A 20,097-nucleotide genomic window follows, 5' to 3' on the forward strand; every position below is an offset into this window, starting at 1 on the left:
TATTCCCAACAAGTCAGATAAGGTAGATTTTTGTGTCAGCTACATGAACATAATAAAAAGATATCTGTCTATAACTAAGTGCAATGTCAAAAGTTTCTTACCCACCGTCAACACTATGGAGCACCTTACCAGCAACATGGTCGCTTCCAAAAAAAACCCTAAAACCCACACACCCTCAACCTTCAAGTTGAGTACCTTAATTTAAGAAGATGATAAGGTGTTCGAATGCATCCAGGAGGGTAACAAAGCTGGTGAAAGGGCTGGAAGGCATGTCCCATGAGGAGCGGCTAAGGACTTTGGGCTTGTCTAGTTTGGAGAAAAGAGGGCTCAGGGGGGACCTCATTGCTCGCTACAGCTTCCTGAGGAGGGGAAGTGGAGAGGGAGGTGCTGATCTCTTCTTCCTGGGATCCAGTGACAGGACGCGTGGGCATGGTTCAAAGCTGTGCCAGGGGAGGTTCAGACCTGACATCGGGAAGCATTTCTTTACCGAGAGGGTGGTCAAACCCTGGAACAGGCTTCCTGGAGAGGTGGTCGATGCCCCAAGCCTGTCAGTTTAAGAGGCATTTGGACAATGCCCTTAACAACATGCTTTAACTTGGTCAGCCCTGAAGCGGTCAGGCAGTTGGACTTGTGATCGTTGTAGGGCCCTTCCGACTGAAATAGCCTATTCTAGTCTAACCTCTACGGAACTTTGGTCACAACCAGACCAGCAGCGCAGGCAGTTTGATACGCGTGACGACATGCATCACCAAAGGCGGGGGACAACGGGGGGAATGGGCACAACACAGACAGACCCGACCAGGTCTCTTCTGCAGTTATCTTAAGAGTCCATAGCCAAATTTATGGATTTTGCAGTTAGCCATCAGTGTAACAGTAACTGAAAACCCTCACGCCTACCAAGTCTCCCCAGCCCGCAGGTACCTCTGCATGGTTTAGTTACATTTTATTATAAAAACTGCCATTTTGGCAGGAAGAAAAATGATGACAAGTGGGTTGACCAGAATTATCGAAGACTGGAATGACTTTCAGGAAGCACTAAATCTAGTGCAGCACCAACTAACACTAAACATGGGGTGGGGGGGAAGGGGGGAGAGGAATCAAGATTTTACAAGCCAAATAAAAAATGCGTTAAGAAGGTGGAGGTAAAAAAAAAAAGCCAATCTTGCTCCCAAGCTATTCATTTAGATTCTGAAACAGTCTTTAGTCATTTTCATGGCTATATAATGTATTGACTAATAGCAGCAAGTATAATAAACAAGAAACAACAACAAAAAAACCAATTCCTGTCAGAATTAAATATCCTCTATCTCATTTGGAAAAAAAAGAAGCAAAAAAAAAAGATGCAATCCAGCAGGGGTACAAGTTTGACAGAAGAAGTGTTTAATGATACCAATAAATATGACAAGTGTTATGATTTCTTTTGGTATGTCTAACATGCAGAAATCCTATGATATTGCATTTAAATCTCATCACTTGAAAGGCTGTCATTACCCCAAAACAAACATAAAACTGCTTTACAAAACCGAATTAAGGTCTTGCACTGAAATACATTAATAGTAAACCATCTAATTTCAGCATTGTGTTTTGTATTCCAACGCTCAGAGCGTAGAAGAAAAAGAAGAGTATATTTCACAGCAACACAACAGACTACAGAATTATTCCAAGCTTAGTAATAACTTTTGGGTTCTTGTTATACCCATGAAACTCACTCCTCTAAAATTGAAACTACAAGGTGAGAGCAAGCATACAAAAAAAGCCCTAAATAAGACCTAGTTTTCATTTATATCAAAGCACCTTTTTCTTGCAAAAGGGTACCCTAAGTTGCTGTAAGTTATATTTTAAATCTATTTCAATGCATGTGAACCTGGGAAGGATGTGAAAAGGAAAATTACTATATACAGAGCCATACTCCATACCATGAAACAAATTTAAATTATATCTGTCAGGTCAAAAATTGAGGAACAATCCTAGTTTAACAAATTTGATAAACAAGTTCACATTTGAGCAATGTCAGTTTCTCAAATGAACTGTATCACTCAAATGTCAGTGCTCTGTAATTTATTGACTTATTTTTAAACAAAATAGCAGTCTTCAGTTTTCAGGAATTCATTTGAAGTAGCTGTTGACTTTAACATAGCTTCACATCTCAGTCATCACTTTTCCAGCACCTCATTCGCTTAAGCATCTCATGGAAGAAGAATTCTTCTGTATAATATCTTTCCTGCTTTTTTAATGCTATTTATTTTTTCAACTTTTCCTGCTAAAACTGGGCTGCAAAAGGATAGTTTGTAAGAGGATGCTACTCCATCTGAGGGATGCTTACATCTTACCTCCACTCCATAAAATTTACTAGTACTCAACCTCTCACAGAATTGTATCTTTAATTTAGAAGCATTTTGAAGAAGGAAGAAAGGAAATAAGTTATTTAAATCACCTCTTCAGCACTGCTTTTATTCTTTTTAGATCCTATATGGGATGCCCATATGGGCAAATCAGCAGACTTTGTTTACAGTACAGTCCCAGGACAGATGACAATATGATTTCAAACACCGCTGTTTAAATGTTTAGACTTGTAACTTTCTACATAAATAATAACTAAAAAAAAACCAGTACAAAAACCACAATACTCAAATTGCACTTCCAAGCGTGACTCTTATATGACTGATTTATTACACTGTGCTAACATCCTCTATTTTTGACAATATAGTAATTAGACAAAGTGAGTTAAAGTATATAAGGCACCTGAGTTTTCCTGAAACAAGCTCCCTTGAAAAGAGAGACCACATTTTCCAGGTTTGGAAAATCCTGTAGGCTTACATCATTTTCCTATTGTAGAAAGACAACACTAAACTATTGAACTAATTACTCTAAACCTACAGAATTATTACGGCAGTGGAGGAAATATTTTTGTAAGCTCCTCCAAGAAGGAACAGAAGCTGCAACCCATCTGCTCAGCAGATTTTTCTTGTGTTACAGTCTGACTGAACAAACCCTTATCTACCCGAGCAGAAATTCACCACGGCCAGAAGAGCTGAGATTTTGCATGTGAAACAGGACCTCCACCCTGCATCAACTGACTTTGAAAGGAAGCTCTGAGGTTGATACTTTATTCTCATTATTATTTATTTTGCATACAGTTCATTATCTGCCCTCAACACAGAGGCACAACCTGCTAAAGCAACTGCTCCACGGACCATGTGGCTTATGTTATTCTTCAAAGTATGCAGAATGGTATCCTCCTCTGCCGCCATTTGGCTGAACCACAAACATCTGAACGGAGCCATGTGAGAAGGCTGATGTAACCCACTAGTTTTAACATAAAATGTTTCAGCTATTTTGCACTGTTACAGCACTCCATACATAGGCCAAAGGTCCCCCTCATCTTCATTTGATGCAGGACTATTCCCCGCCCAGGCGGCAAGCCTGTGACTCACCGTCTTCTCTGCAAGTTGTCTGACTGGTTGGCTTACTAGAATTATTATTATTAATAAAAATAATGATTTCCCAATTTCATTCCACAAAAAATGTGAAGATGAATTAACAAGGTATTTCTGGCATTTGCTTTAACCATTAGCGTTTGGCAAGGTGAGGACTCATTGACTGCTACAAGGAAGAGCACATCCGTAAGATCCTTCCCGAGGTATTATTTATGCTACCCAAGATGCCAACATGTCTCTAATTAGACAAACCTTTTTTTAGCTCACAAGAACACCAATATGAGCAAGCCAGAAGGAACTAATCTGTCAACACTAGGATTAAACAACATAGCAAATTACCTGGACTACTTTCAAAGCATGTACAGAAGCCTGATATTAGTTACCACATGACAGAGTCAAATAGATGGTTGACAGATTTTGATTCATTTTTAGTTCAATTTTCAGAAGTTTTGAAGGGACAGTCCTTCAATCCTTCCCTCATAAAAAGGTATTAAATTCTACCCCTCCATAACATCAATACTGTGATGAGAAGGGAATTAATACACCATTACTTAGACACCCTATGCTGAAACAGATCCTGCCCTGGATCTGTTTTTTGGGTACTTGAATCATCTGCTATTAAAAAAGATAAGAAAAGACCACCCAAACCCTACTGTCCCACTAGACACAAGCCTTCTTCTACATCACTGTGCACCCAGCTGCTCTTTTTGAGCAGCTACTCCATGTTCAGTACAGGTTTTCATAATAAAAATTTTAAGTATCATGATTTTTTTCATAATAATCATATTGCACTTTAGAAAGAAAGTCTGGCCTTCAAGCTGTGATGTTATGCCCAACTCTCACGGTCTCCAAGATGAAGCCATTTCTCTGTCTCTCTGCTTTTTGGCTCTAGTAGACAGACAGCTTATTTAATTTCATCCACCACACCAAAACCAAGTCCATCATTATTACATACATAAATGATAAAAACCTAAGTTTTTAGAAACAGACCTTCAGAAGTGCTTAACAGAGAAAGGCAGAGAATTCTACAGTTTGGGGAAGAATTGTAATATTCCATCGTTCTCTCAACTGGGCACATTTCAGGCTTTCCCCTCTACAATTTGCACTTTGCATGTTCTTTTACTCATTAAAGGCTACCGTACTATGTGCGCCATAGATATGAACTTCATGTCTTTGTGCTAACACTCAAAGCCAAGAACCTCTTCCTTCCCAGAACTTGCAAGCATGGAACAGGAGGAGGGGAAAAGAACAAGCAGATGAAGACAGAGGGAAGCCCTCACAGAAACAACCCAACAGCTTTGTTCGGCAGTAAGGCATGATGGATCACAGCACAAATTCTCCCTTTAGCAGGGATCACTCAACAGATATATACATACCCTCTGCACAATCGTGACAGACTTACAAAAGGAAATCATATAAACCAAGAGTCTTAGTCTTATTGGAAATAATAAACAGAAGGAGTTACTGGCTTGTCTGTGCAAGCCAGTTATTCTATAGAACACAACTCTTCAGCTTAAAAAACTAAGCAAAACCACCCAAAATTGGACTTAAGGGAATTCTGTCAGCTCTGAATCAAATAAATTTCCAGTGATACCAGAACGGAGAGAAAGATAATTATGATAAGCCTACAACTTTCCAAGATCCATTATGCAATTCAAGACGACCGAAAAAGCAAATTAATATGCAGGAAGCAATATGGAACAAGAGAAAAAAAACCCCAAGCCACACTGCTCCAATACATGAAGGCCAATGCTACAGAAGTACATTAAATTTTTCCGATTCATGCATTTAAATTTTCAAACCCTACCTGTGGTATCTCACAGCAACTGTTCTTCGTGCCTAAAAAATGTATGTTTAAAGACTCAGCCTTCATCTGAATTCTTCCACAGATGGTCTTTACAAAAATCTTTACTGATTTCAATGTTTTTAGTGTTAACACAAAAAAGACAGCACAATACCATGTTGATGTTCTTACTCTTTCCTATTCACATTGCATACTCCCACTGTGGGTTCTGGATTTCTGATCTTATCGAGCACTATGGAATACCATGACCTACAACGTATGGCAGTACCTGGACTGTTGCTTAGTTTTGGGGGGGACTAGACTCTGTAAATCCAAGGGCTTTCTTCCAGTGTCACATTCTTGTAACAACTTTCTAATAATGCAGTAGTAGGTATCTCCTTCAAGTTTAGTTACACAAAACTTCTTTGAAACATGAGAAAAATTGTGCCAGACAGCTCTTGCTCTTCCATGAGAAGACATGCTGTTATTATAGTTAACAGAAGCTTGCACAAACCTCTCACATTCAGACAAGGATAGAGAAAGTAACTAACTGAAGAGGTGAATGAGAAGCCAAAATTCAGAGTGGGGGTTTCTGGTTTTTTAACTATACTAAGGACTCCAAGAGTCCTCTGCTAGGTCCACTCACTAACAGCAGCTGCTCTCAGTCTTGACAACAGTGGGAACAGAAGAGAGATGCTCACATGCATTTGATTTGAAGGCCCATGAGAAGTATTGCGTTCAAAAGGAGCATCCTTAAAGACTATTTCAAATTCACACTAATTGAATTTAACAGACTTTTATGAAAGAGGTTAAGATGAACTCTGAGGCACTTTCAGATCCTCAAGTGACACAGATAAATGAGATTATTCTTTGTTAACTATTGTTATCAGATATGAGAGAAGTGATCCAAATGAGAAGACACAATAAAGATGAAGTGCTGTTTCCTTACCAGTAAGTACACTAAAATGACCACAGATCATTATGTACAAAAACCCCAAAGCATTAGTCCTCTCCTAAGGGAAGGAACAAAAAAAAAAAAAAAAAAAAAAAATCACCAGTTTCTTTAATCTTGTTGGAACCACATACTTTAAGACAAAAACCACTCATTTTTCAATACCTCCATTATATTATTGCTATTTTGAACACATAAATCCTTCAAACAGTGGCTTACTTGTGGGATTTTTTTCTTTGTCTTTTAAATGAATAATCTGGAAGATTAATACAACATCTTGCTTTTTAAAACTCATCAGCTGTAGCATCCTGATAACTATCATCACAAACGAAGAAACAATACTATGCTTTCCCACCTCCCGCTTGTTGTTTTATTGAGATGTAATAAGAACCAGTGAAAGTTGTCACACACGGAGGGGAAGAAAAATCTGTACTTGGTTACTGAGCCTGGAGCTCTACTACAGAAAGTCCCACTGAATATTAATGATGCCTTGTAAGGGGAGTACAGGAAACCTTATTTCTACTTACTAATAGAGTAACAAGCACGGTGGCCATCAAGTCTTATTTAAGACTAGCTAGGTCATAATGTGCCATGAAAGCAGAAATAACGTTTATCTTATTTCACTTGATGCAACGCCTAAGGACTCTACACAGGGACGCTGACCCCTCATCGGGAATTTGACTAGAGTAGTAGATGCAGAGCACAAGCTCTATGCAAGCTTATCCACAATCCAAACGCTACAGAGCAGCAACACATAACAGATTATTTCTCCTCCAATTCTCCTCACAGATCTATTTGCAGATATTAAAAATTGCTCATGACCTACATTGACAAAACGGTTGCCGCAAGCTGCAACACAGCCTCTTCTCTGGATGTTTTTTCCCCTTCTGAAGAATGTGCTCTCAGAAAGTTGTACACATTCATTTTCACACTCTCAATCTCAGGGCCAGAAACCTTTGAATCTGACATGTCTTGTACAACTGAGTTTCTCTTCTTACGCTGAGAGGTTGAAACTGTACCACTAAAAATACAGCACAAAAACCAGCTGATACTACCTTAAAACCTTGCTCTTATTCCATGTACAGGCTAAGATATTCTACAGCAGCCTACAGCTGCCTTCCTATTTCCCGCCCTCAGAAGACTCCCTTCATGTTCTCCTTCCCATTTCCAGCCCTGTTCAGTTGCTGAAAGCAGCAGCTCTGAATACCAGCTGCAATAACTTAGGCAGAATTCCTTGAAAATGCCAAGGGGAAAGTGAGAAAAGAGTAAAAAGATGACCTTAAAGTGCATCACAGAGCTGAAATGTCCAAGCAGATAAGTCTCCAGTTTAACGTCAGCCTTGGGACCATCTCGAGCACTACCTTCATACAGAAAGCCACCAAGAATTGCTTAGTGCTTTCAACCCAAGCTAGGTCAGACACTTGCACTGGAGCTTGGGGTCCTTCTCCTTCAGGGGCTCATCACCACCTTCCAGCAAGAGACAAGCTTGACAGCGAGCTGTAAGCAAGCAGCCTTCCCCCAGCTCTCCCCTTCCTGCCCAGGAGCTCCGGAAGGCAGGCATGGCTTCCCAGCGTTTGCCAAGATGTCAGGAGGGTTCAGCTTAAAACAGCGCAGCAGCAGCACAGTGTTCAGCTGCAGAACACCGGCAACACTCAGGAGAGGAGACAGCGGCTCCCTTACTTGCACCCAGCCTGGGCTTAGCCAAGCCGAACGTTCACCATCACGTTTAGTCTGTGGTGATGAGGCACCCTGCACAACGCAGGACCTGAAACTGAGGACTTACTGAAAATAAAGCGATTACTAGTATTACATTCCCAGTATGTACATGCATGACAATGGGCCTTTATTGATGGTGTGTGTGTGTTGCTCTATACTGGCAAATCACCGCGTTACTTTGAAAACTGAATTATTTTTCAGAGTCCCTCAACTCATTCCAACCAACAGCACAGTTTTCCCTTTTGCTGACATGGTCACATCATCTTTCATCCTCACTCTCTGGGGTCAGCCTCTGCACGTTATTGTGTTCTTCCCTCTGCGTACAGGGAATATTATCAGTGAACACCAGCATTGTTTTTCACTTGCATTGTTACAACCATGAGGAGAGCTGAAGTTGCTTCAAGGTAACCGAGAGTATTGTCAGAACAACGCATACTTCATTTCAGATATACTTTTATTTTCTTTTGTTACATAAAGGCAGAAAATAAGCATCAAATCTAAATTAACAAAATAAGGTTAAGAGACAGTTATGATAACAGTCAAGGACTACTAATATTTCAGACAAGCCCTAAGAATGACCACCTGATGTACTTCCTTTGCTCTAGGTGCCCTCGCTGCAGATCCCACAGCCTTTAGCAAGACCTCAAGCGGACAGTCACTTGGTCTCGCGTACTCACCTCTGAACAGACCGACTTCCTTAGGGAAGGCTCAGTGCCTACTGCGGGCACCTGCAAAGCCTTACTTACTTCCCTTTAAAAAATACATACTTTTACATAAAACAACCTATTATTTTCAAACGTGAAAAGCATACAAAGTAAAGTAATCACACGATATAGATATTACTCAAGTGTTTTAATTCACATCAACATAACAAAAAGTTTTTGAGAAGTGAACTCAGTTGTGTCAAATCACAATAAAAACCATTTACTGCATTTCAGAAGTAAAGTACAGCAACGAGCTCATTCCAAGCTCCAAAGAGCATTAAGTATTGGTGAATTACCACAAAGGGATTTTTCCTTCCCTCAACACCTCTTGACCTTGGCAAACATCTGTTCACCTTACTGATTTCCAAATGCGAACTACTGTGAGAATTTTAGTTCTTCAACAATAATTTCTCAGCTTTTAATAGGAAAAACAGAGTTATTGTTTTCACCAGGTGTGTCCTTACACATTCATAGCGAATTGGATTCCATATCCATGCCTTTCACCATCTCCGTAAATCTTCAGAATATGTTTGCCTGACAAGTTTAGAGTCTACAGCACACATTTCTTCCCACACTGTATAGCAGAATAAATTAAATGCAGGTTTGTTTTAAATGGCAAGCCATCAGTTCTTAGCCTTTTCAAACAAGTAGGGGATTCTACACCATTTTTTCTCATGTTTGCAAGGTGGTCATGTCACCAGACCTTTCTGGCCTGTTTTCACAGGACTTGAAAAACTCACTTCTTCAGACAGATACTACATTCTGTCTCTAGCTCAGGCAGCTTTCTCACTTCTAAGATACAGGCTGTCCACACACGCATCTACCCACTCTTTTGAGTCAAAACTTTTTATTAAAGTCTGTCAAAAGCAATTAGCCTGAATAAACAGACACCATAAATCCACTGCAACGATCATACAATGTATGAGTATGATTATACACACAGCAACCTTTGAAGCACTAAAAAACTGCTTGATCTCCTGCACTAGGGCTTGCGTGAAATAACAAGGTACAGGAACAGCAATATGAAGATGTTTTCAGAGGCAGCTATAAGAGAGGAACAAAACCACCACTAAGTTTCTTTTCTAGGTTCAGGACCACTCAGGTCACTGGCAAAGTACTTCTGCATCGAGGGAAACGAAAGAAGCTTTAAGAAGAGATGTCCAAACAACCTTCTGAACCATTGAAAAACCACCACTGCCATTGAAGAGGAGACTGAATTAAAGACCTACAAGAGTTTAGATCATACTTTCTGTGCTTGTGTATTAGCAAAGTATGCTGAAAATCTGGGTCAGAGCTGTAAGGTGGACAGACCTAGCAATGTTCCTACAGTAAGATTCTCCAAACGCACGTCTTTCCCACTCCCCCAAACAACATTATATTTTACTAGAAAAGTTAAGTAGTGATTTTTAAAACTCCAGATAGCACGAAGTGTCAGGGCCGTTGCGGAGGCCGGTGCCATGGCGGGTAGGACACGCTGCCCGCAGCCTGCAGGGAGCACGGCCATGCAGGGCTCACCCACCCTCCCTCCCAGGAGGGGCATCCCTTGGGGATGCACCTACGCAGACAGACTGCATTAATTCTCAAACGTTATTTCACAGCACAGTAAGTACGTTGCTCGGCTTTCTACATTAAGGCAGCAAGCTTGTTAAAAATAATCAGTGCCTTCGTCCCACTGTGACTTGCCCAATGTTGGCATCGCTTCACTCAAAATTCACCACTGAGGAAGGCAGAAACTTTAACCAGAGGGGTTGAAAAAATCTTAAAAAACTGTTTGTGTAAATCTAGATTTGGGGATACGGAACTATTTTTACTGTACTATCTGTATATTAAACAGATTGCAAAGTCTGTCAGGGGAAAAAAAAATATCAAAGTTATGATGCAATTTACTATTGCTAAAATTTGATGTGAAGCACACTTGAGAGTTAACAGCAAACTATTATAAAAGCAAATACCCCAAATCAATTTTGTTTACCAAATAGCTTCTTCAGACCACCATTCAAGCACTCCTTCCTTCATCCTTTATTCTACTGAAAACAGTACATGGCTACAAAACCTGCATTGTCCCAGCTGCCATTCAGTCTCTCACTAATCCCAGGTCTCCAGCACAATACAAATAAACCCAAGCATTTACTCTTGGAAGGTATCAGTGTTACATGGCTGATGTTTGCATTCTGAACCTGCACATGCAATTTGTTTACTATGTTATCATATAACAAAATGCATGTGTGCGAGGGAAAGATAAGAAGTTCTTCCTCTCTCTTTGCACAGGACAGTTTACAATGGATAGCAAGTGGAGCATTCTACCACAACAGGACATTTCTTTTCTTGCCTTCAGTAAAATGGGACCAGAGGAGGGAAGGGAAAGGACTCCCACTTTTTTCCCTTTTAGCCCACTCCACTTTCACGCCTTACACAGTTCTGTTGACTCTTGAAAGGTGGAAATGTAAGATTGAAGCATCACAGAAACCATTTGCTACTAGTCAATCCAAAATACTGCATTCAGTTTTGGAAACCATTTGTTATGGACAATCATACTGACGCAGAGCAAACACAAAGACCATATCAATTTAAATGTCTACCAAGCTTCAAGGAATACAAAAATAAAAGCAAGACCTGGAATGAAGTTGGCTATCAAGAGCCAGTTTCAGGAACTATAATTGGACTCCATGGCAAAAATAGGCCATTTATGTTCCATTCAATTTTTTTTTTCCCACATCAGCCTTCACAATCAAGAGATCAGAAAGGAACATCACATTTTCATCGATACTGACATGTTTCTGCATTAACTCAACTATCAAAGCTGACCTTAATGACCAAAATAATTTCCTTCCCAAACTGAGCATTTCATTTTCACAAACTCATTGAGGCCATGAAACCAAACCTAGTTTGAAATTGCCAGCAATTAAATCCTTGCTTTAAAGTTTTAAGAAAAAGCACATCACACATACAACGGCTCTACAAAACACCCACAGAAAAGATTTTATTCAAATCTTATTCAAAGATTGTTTTCTTGGATCTATAGTCTCCCTCCACATCCCCCTTAGCTGATCTGAGAAACTTAGTTACTGTTAATAACAACAAACTTGAAGAATCAAAGGCAATATTACTCCTTATAAGAACCAGTACATAGGATGTCTAAAATACCCATCTCTCAGCTTTGGGCGGGAAAAATGGGAGGAAGAGAGAAGAGGGAGACGAAAAGGAAGAAAAAATACAACCTTTTATTTTTCCTGCACAAACAAGACTGCTATAATGTACAGCACTGACAACTCCGTCTCATACACCAGCTAAATCCACCGGGGAATACAGACCTCTAGCCATTTTGCCAAGGACACAAGTTAAAGAGTAAAAGGTGGAATTATTTTCTCACAAACGAAACAAACAGTAAATTCAGGACGGTGTCCCACACAAACCCACCGGTGAAGTGTGAAACGCTCCTCGCCGGACCAGATCAACACACCAGTGAGGAGCATCCCCCGCTTCCCCAGTGCGGAGCAATGCTTCCCCACAAAACCAGCCACCACTGAAGCTACAGAAACCGCTTACAAACCAAAACACACATCTCAAGACAGACCGACTCCAATTGAATTTTCTGTTGACTTCTTGTTTTAAGAACTATGCTGACTATTAGACAGTCCCAGGGACTGCTAGCTTCTTCAAGTCAGGACGGCGGTGAGCTCGGCCACCAATCCAGCAGAAGCCTGCTCTTCTTCCACCGCAGGTGAAGGGCTGAGACAACCCATTTTGAACTGCCGCACAAACCTAACTGAAGTACACGTACACACCGATCATACAAATTTTTTACAGAAATGTTATCCCATTTTCTAAGTCTCCATTCAGTTTGTCACAAACAAATTACAAAAAGCAGAAAATAAACTTGTCTGCAGACAGGCAGGCATCAAAACACTTGGCGTAAGCTACAGGATGCGAACGTAACAAGATCACGCAGAGCAACATTTGATCTGGTCGCACCGAGGCCAAATTGATTAAGAGGCATCCACAAGCGCCCGAGCTGGCAGTACATGAGACAGAGCAGCCAAAGCACAGCAACACGCTGCAAGAGTCTGTGCAAAACCTGCCTGTCAGCAAAAATGACATACAACAGTGGCCTAATTAACACCAACTTGCAGCGAGGACAATACGCAGCGAGGACAATACGCAGAAGAAAACAAGTGTGTCTCACACAGTGAAAACACAACCTTGAAATAATTAGGACTCTGAAAACTGAAGCCACACCCGAGGCAACGAAGCAAGCAAACCTGTGTCCCTTTACAACACCATCCCACCCCGTCTGGCCCCCCAGGACCTGGCCAGGGGCTCACCCCGGGGTGCTGCACTGCAGGCATGGCGCTGGGCAAGCTGCTGGCTGCATCAGCTGCGAACTGCACAAGTGGCACCCCGCCATCAAACTCGGGCTTACCTGGCCACCCCGCAACCGAATCAAAAGGAGCCTGGGTCCACCTCCAAGCAAATCATAATGAAGTTTCCCATCTGGAAATTTCCATTTGCACCAGAAATTTTGTTGGCGGTAATCCTGTGTGTTACCACCTGAGGTTTCAACGTGCTTCAGCAAACACACAAGGTGTTCAAAAAACTGGCATGTTTTACACAGCGTTGATTAGTATGCAGCCTCCACGCTTATATTGCTATGGAAAAGGGAATGTGTGGGAAACCAATTAAATCCACCAAATTAATCTAAGGACAGGCTTCAGGACAGTGATACAACTAACTGGTTGCGGCATCATCCCTTAACACACTGGTATAAACTGTAAGTGCTGATAAAAAATGATCCTCTTACAGCTAGGAAACAGAGACTAAAGCCACCAGTCTCTCACAGTTACTTAAGGCTCACTTCTCACCTACACGTTTTTCCAGTTTTTCTTCCCTGAGTACAGGTGAACGTATAATGGTGACATTACAGGCATTTCTGTGGGAACTATTAGCAGGCACACATGGAAATTCACAGTACAGTAAACAAGAAACCTCTTCGCCCTCTTGTCCAGATGCAACACTGACTACTGCCCTAAAAATGACAACTGGAAACAACTACTTTGGGGTTTTTTATAGCTACAGCATTGAAAGTGAAGTCAGTGACAGAAAAAAGCCTGATTTTGGCTGCTCTTTTTATTACTACTCCTGACTATAAACATGATTCCAACATTTTATTTTTATCCCAACTCAACAGAAAACATAAGGGTGCAGCAGCAATAATAGATGTTCTTCCGAGAAGGACGATCTGTAAGTGCCAGGCAGCTGTACAAAACAACATACACCTCTAGGAATAGAATCATTTTGAGAACCCAGGAGGTAGAAAACTTCAAGTGTCTCCTAGTTTACACTCATTTTAGCTTCAGCTATGGCAGAGGAATAAAAACTACTATTAATGCCTGCTGTACAAGCATTGGCTAGTTAAAACCTCAAGACTTAAACCACCTTGAGTATTTCTTGCACAATTACGGCTCCCCACAGGACTCCAAAACTCCGAAGCTTAAGTACAGCATATAACCTTACATGCAACGATGCTTGGTTTTGCCCTTTATTTTCAGGGCAGTTTCCTCCCACTTCAGGACGAACTTGGCACAGCAGAAGTGCAGAAAAGAAGGACGACTCCCAGGCTGGCAGGACCTTCCCTCGCCTTCAAAGCTGACATGCTTATTTATCCCACACCCCCAAAACCGGCCGCCTGTGGTCTCTGCTATCCGGGGTGGCTTGCATACAATGCTCTTCACTCCCTGAGCAGCAGAGCGCTCCGAAGCAGCATGTGCACACCGGACAGGCTGGGACCGCCTCAGACCCACACGCCCTGCTCTGCCACCAGGCCTGTATCCATCACAGCACCTGACTGATGCCATTTGCCTCACTTGACTTCATCATAAAATATGGGGCAGTACCCTCAATAAATCACAAGTTGCTGAAGTTGCAAGCGAATAGTCTCATGTGACACGTTAAAGCCTAAAATGAAATATAAATAGGAAGTGTCTTCATGTCAGATGGAGTGCCGAGATTCCAGTATATTTAGATTTAGGAGTCCAGCTATCAAGTCAAACATTTCCTCTACTTCATCAAATTTCAGATCTGGTTTTTCTGTATCCTGAATCACAAACAACCTCAGTTTAGGTTTCACTAGGCGATTCAAATCTAATTGGGGAAGATGGACAGTGGCACAAACTTACATATAAACCGATCATGACTACTGCATAAAGCCCTTGCCTCAGTCTCTTCATCTCTGCAATAATGCATCAGTGCCTATCAATACCAAACCTTAATAACTTCACGCTACTCATGTAACAGCAAGTACATGAACTTGTTGCAAAATTTCTGCTCCCATGGATTTACAGAGACCAAAGATTACCCTCTAGAGAACCAACTTCTGACCAAAGCTAGCAGTCTAGCTTTCAGTGTTAAAGCATTAAGACATCTCCCTCCAAGACGGGCAGAACATTTGACTTTTCATGTCATCCTCATTCAAGAACGGCAACTCAACATTTGCTTTTGGTCAGCCACCTCCACGCATTTCCCCTCCGCTGCCAACCTAACACGCTGCAACCGCAACTCCAGCAAACATCTGAAAACCAGGGTAAAAGTAATGCTTTGATGAGAATATTACTGCATCCATTAAGGTTTATCACACTTCTGAAAACATTGCTTTCTCTCTGCAAAAGAAAAGCCTGCCACTCAGATGCGAGCTGCCATATCCAGCTGTTCCTCTTCATACTCTTACAGCTCCAATCGGCCCTGACACCCAGCAGAGCCCAGCCTAGCAGCATCTCTGTCAGCCCGATTTATCTGCCATTACAGGTAAGACAGAACATCTCTTCCAGCAATAACAATGGCCGAGGAAGACACGCTGGAATCACTGCTACAGTGCCTAGAGACATGTGCATGCTGTACACATGCACAGCACATTCAGCTTCAAGATGCGCAATGCGTAGTCAGCGCAGTATATTCTTCAATTATACTTGGTCATTTATTCCACCCATTTATTCCATTCCAGATTTGCAATTGGCACTCATTTAACTTCACTGTTTTAAGTATCTACCATTGGTACACCTGATACATAATTAGCAGAGAAATACTCTGCATCGAGAGAACGGATCCCATATAATGCACATTTATACCTCATTCCTAGCAGACTAAAAAGTGAAGCTCTCTAGGTGATTAAGAAAAAATAAGCATATTTACCAGTGAAATAGCAAACTGGGACTATCACCTAGATGACAATAACTGACCATGGTTTACACTTCTTGTGTTGAGTACCTTGATCATTTTTGCACTTCCAAGCATCATGTTGGGAAATACCTACAGCAGTTATGTCCAAAACTCTCCTTTCAAGACCTTTGATTGTAAAATTTTTATGCAACACTACAAGACACTTCCATAAAGAGGCATAAGAAAGTTGCTCATTAAAAGTTTTTGAAATTACGGAATTGAAACTGTGATAGCTATACTCCTTCTTAATCTTATGTATTAAGCAAATCTAAAAAAAATTTAAATGACAGCTGGAAACTCTTAACAGATTTGTTAGTTTAAGAAAAACACAGGAATAGATAAGTAGCATTTTAATTAGTTTGCTAAAAATTCTGAAAAATACATGATGCTAGAGCATTATCACCAACTTTTCTGCAAGCCACCTGAGTATTTGACCATAAGTTAATTTAATTATAAATGGGCAATTTTAATAAAAGATTATTAAGAACTACCTCAACTCAAACATAACATCTGAGCTGTGCTGGTAATCTAATCATGTTGTTCTTAGGAAGAAGTAAAAGATGAAAGCTGAAAAATAATTCAGGTGCTCAGTGAAGAATACATAACAGCATAGTACTGGATAGTAACGTAAGTTACCAACATCACAACTTTCAGCAGAAGAGCACAAAAATACAGATACACTCTTGGAAACCTTTACAGACCTGTTAAAAAAAAAAAGTCACGGTGGGTTTTATTTATTTTTCCAACTGGGTAACGTTTTCATTTTCTAGAGATGCTTTTGTTTGTTGGTTTTCCCATTATGAGCTGGAGCGTTGAGCCCTACACATGCACAGCCACTCTTCTTATGATTTTGCCTGATGCCGTGGAGCTGACATTACATTTGCTTGTGCAGACACAAACTACCAGAGCAAAAAAAGTCACATCTCTCTATTACCTGAGCTGCTACACTCCACCTTTGATTTCATTACTCCAGAGGTAAACTTTAGGATAATATTAGCAGGATGAATTTAATGTACTATTTATTAAAGGGGCGGGGACGTAAGATAACCCCAAGCTTACATTTTCCACTCAAGTGACCAAATATATATTCAGAGATACTAATGAGCCCTGCCCATCTGACTCTCTCCTCAGATAGGCACTCTACAGTTAGCCATAATTAGCATTAGTTATCTTTAGTATGCATATACGTCAACACACAAGCACACACACTGTCTGCAACCCCAACAGCCTGCAGTGCTATTTCAGACTGTTTCGATTTCACCTACAATAGGCTTTATATTTCCACCCTATGGTCATTACCTCCTTTAGCAAGGGTCTTCTTATTTTCATGTCTATGAAGCTGTTAACAATTTCACCAAATAGATAACAACACAGGAGATGACTTGGCAAGGATTTAAAAAAAAAAAAAACAAACACAAACACCAAAAAACAACAAAACAAAACACACCACCAAGGAAAAAAACCAAAAAAAACCAAGAAAACTTGAAGCCAGCCTCTATATTTTAAATGAGCAATAATTTCTCTGAATTTCATTAGAAATTCCAAATAGTCAGTACTTAGGAAAAAACAAACAACCAAACACACACACACACACGTGCAGGTTAGGCATCGAGGTTTGCCAACTTTAGCCTACATCCAAACATAACATACAAACCACATCAAAATATTCTCCAAAACATACACTTCACAGCCAAAAGAGAAAGCAGCAGCTACCCCTAAAGAGGCAGGAAACCCTTTCTTGCTCTTGCACTGCTCCTTTAAACAGCGAACACAACAACAAACCCCACGAGGTTAGGAGGGGATGCCTGGGGAGCCTGGGTCCAAGCCACATGCCCACTCAGCACATTTCCTCAGCGCCGATCCATTCGCAACAGCGGATGTGACCGTGCCCTCGGAGGAATGTGCTTGTAGATTACACGAAGGAGTCACTAAGTGCTTTGTAAGAGATATGGATTGCTTTAATCGGTCTTTCCCAAATAGTCGCATATCATTTTTTGCCCCTATAAAAAGAGGAGAGGTGCAAAAAACCTCAAGTTGAACTTTTCTCTTTGCAAAAACTAAGATCATATTCCCCATCCCCTTCATTTGCAGCCTTAACAGAAGGACAGTGGTGCGTAACTGCAGCTTCTGGCCATGGACACGGCAGCCCCAGTGTCTTTATTAGACAGGTGACACTGGGAGACAGGAGACGCAGCAACTCCTTGCCTTACACCAACCAGTCACAAGGACGTTTCCAAAGCAGTTTGATACTCACATTTTTCTTTTTAGCATGCACTGTTACATTTCTGACTACGGTTCAGTGACTACGCTACCTTAGACAAACTGAGTGTCCCTACAAGCTGTCATGGCTGGAAGACATTGTCCCTCCCACCACCTCTGCAACTATGACTACATCAGACGCGGAGAGGACCTGCAGAGCAGAAGGGCTGTGTTTCCACCAGTCCTTGGTGCGTTTCACTTCCAATCACACCTAGTCCAGTTATGTGGTGCGGGTAACCATGAGGGGCAGCACGTTTCAGGCATGTGCCTGGAGAACATCTTCTGGTTCACAGAACAGAACATCGTCGAAGAAGCCAGCCCACGTGCCCCAAGACCACTCCACAGCACAGCGCCGAGCCTAGCAAGTTAGCCCATCAGCACCTTCTCCTCAAGCATGCTTGTGATTTGAACATAAATGCTAACATAGGCACAGCATAAAGGCGACAACTTTAATCAAAAGGGAACACTAAAATCATCAGACTCACTGGTTTCTTGAAACCAAAGCACTGCACCAACCCACCCCATACCACAACATAAACCTACTCCATCCTCTACGCTCACTGCGGTAACATTTTCCTCTTCAAGGCTTAACACACCTTTTCAATGGGGTTTATCAACTGATAGCAGCATGTGCCACACAGCCAGACAAGGCTCAGCACGATTGCTTCCACCTCCCAAGAGGCTCTAAAAATAGGTGCATGAAATGCACATCCTAGTCCAAAAGAGCTAGGCTTATGGAAGCTGGTCTTTCTTCTTCACTTACTTTTGCAAAGTTATTAGAAATAGTCCACAGACTTATCAGACCTGCTGGCAAACTGACAACCCTTGTATATAAACTCATTCACAGCTGGTATCTGTTGGGGGGGAGGGAAAAAAGTCTCCCTCAAAGCCATAATAACTGTTCAAAACTATCAGGAGTGTCTTGCCTCCTAAAGGTATGGGCAAAGCCGACAAAAAGATGCGGCTAGTAGGGGAACTGTAGTGCCTTGCCAGAACCTGCTCTTCGGTCTGGCATCACTTCCCCAGGAGAAGGGAATCAGTAGACACTCGCTCACCCCCACTTCAGAAGAACATCATCTTAAGAGCTAAGCTTCACTGAAAGAAAATTGCTTCCTTCTGACACCTCAGAAAAATTATCTGTGTGGGAACTGTATGTGCTCACACGCGGAGAAGGGAAAACAACAATCCGAGTCAAGTACACCCACACGCTATCGCGAACAAAAAATTAAAGCAGGATGGCAGAAACGCCATCCCTGCAGAGGGCTCAAGAGAGGCGCTTCTGGAAGACAGTCATGGCACGTAGCAGAATCCCGTGGCTCACACCGCAGCTTCGAGGATAAGGACCGAAGAAGGGAGGCAGAGACCAAGAAGCAGAGGTGGCAGGCGTAGCAGTGACGGTGCGGAGGACGCACCAAGCAGACCAAACACAAGTTTGTAAGATCTTCCAGCATCAAAGCCAACACAGGCACGTACTGAGCATCACCGTTCCTAGTGATAATTATTGCAAGCAAAGCATGTAATTTTAACGCACCTTTCCCATCTCCTCCCATCATTAAGAACTGGGAAGAAAGAGAAATCCGCCCTGAGACATGGGTGTGTCCGCTAACCCAGCATTAACAAAATATTTGTTGTATGTGTACTTTCAAGTACAGCTGGGCTACATATTTCAAACCGTTTCAGGCAACCAAATCTATTCCGTAACTCAGAATTAGTTCTGCAGGTAACTCCAGCTACCAAACATGTCGGGGGCGGGGGGGGTGGGGTGGGGTGGGGGAAGTGTACACAAACATGTACACAAACCCTTAACAACCCACCTAGGGAAAAAAAACACAAAACAAAAACCACACCACAGTAACAACCACCATTACATAAAGCATTCATTTTTATTAAAAAGAAATAAACCTGGGTGTATAACAAATGCAGTATCTATACCCACGTCTACAAAATTAAACCAGCCCATTTCCTCACACAAGTCATAACATCCCTTGCATTAGCATGGAAACCAACTACGAAATTAAAAATCTACGGAACATTGAG

At 41.5% G+C, this 20,097-nt stretch overlaps 1 protein-coding gene across 10 annotated transcripts in view; it reads right to left on the reverse strand.

Annotated features, from left to right (window-relative positions):
- APP (amyloid beta precursor protein) overlaps positions 1 to 20,097 on the reverse strand; it is a 234,602-nt gene that overhangs the window by 197,723 nt on the left and 16,782 nt on the right. For 2 of the 10 annotated variants that reach the window (XM_075170826.1, XM_075170797.1), the window contains exon 1: positions 17,101 to 17,120. The exons of 4 other annotated variants lie outside the window; for them this stretch is intronic. The gene's annotated coding sequence lies outside the window, so the exon portion shown is untranslated. Of the gene's footprint in view, positions 1 to 10,564; positions 10,681 to 17,100; positions 17,121 to 17,514; positions 17,535 to 20,097 lie in introns of those variants that run through there. 4 more of the 10 variants (XM_075170807.1, XM_075170787.1, XM_075170846.1 and 1 more) reach the window with 3 other exon arrangements.

The sequence above is a fragment of the Calonectris borealis genome, chromosome 1 (assembly GCF_964195595.1).
Source record: "Calonectris borealis chromosome 1, bCalBor7.hap1.2, whole genome shotgun sequence".
NCBI lineage: Eukaryota > Metazoa > Chordata > Aves > Procellariiformes > Procellariidae > Calonectris > Calonectris borealis.